Source organism: Zingiber officinale, chromosome 11A, assembly GCF_018446385.1.
Source record: "Zingiber officinale cultivar Zhangliang chromosome 11A, Zo_v1.1, whole genome shotgun sequence".
Classification (NCBI taxonomy): domain Eukaryota; kingdom Viridiplantae; phylum Streptophyta; class Magnoliopsida; order Zingiberales; family Zingiberaceae; genus Zingiber; species Zingiber officinale.
Window position 1 is genome coordinate 14,635,472 of NC_056006.1, and position 4,030 is coordinate 14,639,501.

Here is a 4,030-nt window from a genome sequence, read left to right on the forward strand (position 1 = left end):
GTTTTTTTGGGGGGAAAGGAAGACACAACCTGTGCCCTGTTGACACATCATGACCGTGTATATCTCTACTTATACTTGCACGACTATACCTCTAAGACACGACACGGCTATGTATATCTCTGTTCAAGCTGACACAACCATGCCCCAAGGGCATAACACGACTGTCTTTGTTCTCTTCTTTGGCTGGGGGTGCCCTATTTCCATGTAAGTGGCACAGCCCATACCTCTCAGACACAGGCATGTCATGTGTAAATCTGCCCTACCTTTTCCTTTAGCCCTCTTCTTCAAGCTTCTTCTTCCCCAATGCCTCCATGCCCATGGATAAGTCCTTGGTAGCTTGTGGAGGCTTTAAAAACCCCAAAAAAATGAAAATAAACAAAACTTTAACAATAAAACAAGATAAACAAATAATAGAAAATAGAAAGAAGCCCTTGTCTTGCCTTCCAAGAAGCGCTCATTTAAGGTCACAAGATCGACTCCTGAATGACTCAACTAGGAGCCTTGGCCTCGAAAGGGAGATGCTCCCCTCCTTTATGACCACTCACTTCAACCCCTTCCTTTTCCTAGGTTCTTGCCAAAATGATATATTTTCCATTTAAAGTATAGGGTCGCTCTTCCTTACTTGCCAGAATTGGTGCTCTATTCGACGGTCTCCTAATAGGATTATTCTTCTTCCTCAAAAGTTGGAGATCATCCAATCTGTAACACAAACTCTCTACAGTAGAAATTTCATTAGAGGCATTAGATACAATAAATTCCAATTTATCCTTGACAATAACTAAAGACAGTTTATGATTTTTAACATTTATCACAGCTTCAATTCTGGCAAGGAAAGGCCTTTCCAAAATTATTGGGATCTTCGGGTCTTCCTCCATTTCTAAGACCATGAAGTCCGTAGGAAAAATGAGACTCCACACCTCCACTGGCACATCCTCTATTATACCCAAAGGGTATCTACAGGATCGGTCTTCTAATTGCAGTGCCTTGGTGGTCTAATTAAAATCATTAAAACCCAATCTTTTGTACATAAAATAGAAAATGAGACTTACACTAGCTCTAAGGTCACAGAAAGCCTTACCACTAACTGTGGTACCGATCTTTCATGGCATAGAGAAACTTCTCGGATCTTGAAGCTTAGCAGGTGGTATGTCTAGAGTAGAGCACTACATTCCTCCGTCAAAGTCACGTTCTCATATCTTTCTTTCTTCCCTTTGTTCGAGATGATCTCTTTCATGAATTTAGTAAATTTTGACATTTGTTGAAGGGCATCCAAGAGAGGGATGTCAATACATATTTCTTTGACCTTCTCTAGAAATTTTTCAAAATATGCATTTTCATGGCCTTGGAGATTCTTTGAGGGAAAAGGATTGGTGGAACAGATCTTCTTGGTGGAGGAACTTCAACTGGTACGGTATCCTCCTTTTGAACAACTTCATCAATAGAGGTAGAAGGAAGAAGCTCTCCATTATATTCAATTCCCTTGTCTTTAGCGATGCTCAACAAGGTTTTCCTCTAGCTTCTTGGAAAATTTCATTGTCCTTGAGGAGGAACTCGTCGCATGTGCTATTTGAGTATCAAGCATCTTCAAGTGTCTTTTAGTGTTGTCCAACCTTGTGTTAGGTTGCTTGATATTATTTTTTGTTTCACCTTTGTTAGCAAGTATCTCCTCAAGGAGTTATAAGTGTTCTATTCATATCCAGTTGGTTGCCCTTGGTCTTGGTTATTTCTAATGAGAAGTTTGGGTGACTCTTCCATCCAGGGTTATAAGTGTTGAAAAACATATTGTTTTACCTTTGGTTGAAGTTGCCTACTGCATCAACTTGTTCAATTTGAGCCAACTATGCAGTGAAAGCTTGAATTGGGTAACTTTCCTTGATGTGTTTAGTACTTTCACATCCTTTACATGTAGTGATGATGGTGTTTACTGGATTGACATTCATTGTATCAAACTTCTTTATTAGACCATCTAGCTTTGTAGAAATTAAATTCATTGCATCAACATCGTATTTTCTAGATACTTTGAATGGATTCTCACTTCTTTCAGAATTCCATTGATGATAGTTTAGTTCTACACTATCATAATTTCTTTGGCTTCATCCAATCCCTTGTTCATTAATACTCCACCAGCTGCGGAGTCTAGAGAGACTTTGGTTTGGTAATTAATGTCATTATAAAAAATGTGTATCACCACCACTTTTCTAAACCGTGGTGGGGCCATAGTCTGACCATCCCCTTAAATATGTCCCATGCATCATATAAGGATTTACTTTCATTCTGTTAGAAGCTAGCAATCAGATTGTCATGTGAGCCATCTTGGATGGAGAGAAGAACTTCTCCAAGAATATTTACACACATTGTTGCTATGAGGAGATGCTATTTGTAGGTAGGGAATTCAGCCAGGTCTTACTTCTATCTCTGAAAGAGAATCCTCACAATACTAATTTTACTACCTCAGGAGGGACTCCATTCATCTTCATAGAGTTGTATATTTTATAGAAAGTTTCTAAATGTTGATTCAGATCTTCAATGGGTCTGTTGGAGTGTATACTAAAATCCTAGCTTTTGTAAACATTTATTTTTGAAATAAAAGAATCACATTGGTCAATATCTGTATTTATTTGTTAAATGCAATTGTTCAATTAATTTATATAGTAGATAACATGGAGTGTGGTGTCACACTCAGAAGATCATGTTGTCGGTTCTCTATAAATTATAAATAGTTGCTCACGACTAAGATGGAAAGGAACAAACCATCAAAATAGTCGTAGTGTAATTAAGTATTAGTTTATCTTAACTAATAAATTACACTGATACACTTTAAGTGTATTGAGTAGGACTATTTAGGTAAGTTCTTTTTGTACTGACTTAGTAAAAGAACTAGACCTTAGTTATTATGGAAGTGTGTGCTCTTAATCCTAATATAATAACAAGCACATATATTTAATATTTATTTTTTTGACTTATCAAAGGGTGAGGTTTAGCTCGATAAATCAATATGCCCGATAAGTTGAGAAATAATATTACTTATAGTGTGTGTTGTTGATTATAGAAGGAATCTTTGTCCTAGTTAGCTAGGTTGAGAATGTCCCCAAGAGGAGCTCACAAGGATTGTTATGTTAAACCCTGCAGGTGGACTTAGTCCGACATGACAATGAAGTTAAGTGGTACTACTCTTGGAGCTAGATATTAATTAAGTGAGTTGTCAGTAACTTACTTAATTAGTGGGCATTCGTAATCTTAAACACAGGGAGACTAACACACTCATAATAAGAAGGAGCCCATAATGTAATTTGGAATTGGTGTGGTAGTGCGGTAATAACTCTCTAGTGGAATGAGTTATTATCGATGAATTTGAATTGTGTGTTCGGGGCGACCACGGGATACTCAAGCTCATCAGAAGGCCAAAACCAATTTCTCCTCTAGGTCCCTGTCGTAGTCTCATTATAGCCTCAAGTTCATCCAAATGTAAGGCTCTTCTTGGTGTCCAAGAAGTGGGCCGGTCCAATGCTTGGTGACCAAGCAAGGGCCGGCCACATCCTCTTTATAGGGGGCAGCCCTTTGCTTGGTGACCAAGCATGAAGGGGCCTGCTACAATATTCAAATAAGGAGGGTTGTTTTTGAATTTTTAAAATCTTCTCTTTGTAGAAAACTATAAGTTTTAAAAGAGATATTTTAATTTTAAAAACTTTCCTTATTTGAATTTGGCCACATGTTTTAATAGAGAGTTTTAAAAGTTTTAAAACTTTCCTTTTTTAACAATCCTCATGGTTTAAGAAAAAAAGGGAGAAAAGTTTTAAAATTAAAATTTTCTATCATCATGTTAAAAAAGGAAATTTTGTAAGAGAAGTTTTAAATTTTAAAACATGGTTTTAAATTTTAGAACTTTTCTTTTTTAACTCCTACTTTAGGAAAGCGAGCTTGTAAAATTTTATAAGAGTTTTCTTGTAAAATTTTATAAAAAAAGTATATTTCTTTTTTCCCCTTGATGAGGTGGTCGGCCACCTTGCTTGGTGCCCAAGCAAGTGGCCGA

General features: G+C 36.9%; 1 non-coding gene across 1 annotated transcript; it reads left to right on the top strand.

The window, feature by feature from the left end:
- Positions 1 to 2,200: 2,200 nt before the first annotated feature.
- Positions 2,201 to 2,307, top strand: LOC122033084. The gene has a single exon (XR_006126347.1). It is a non-coding gene; the product is annotated as a small nucleolar RNA R71 (small nucleolar RNA).
- The last annotated feature ends 1,723 nt before the right edge of the window (positions 2,308 to 4,030 follow it).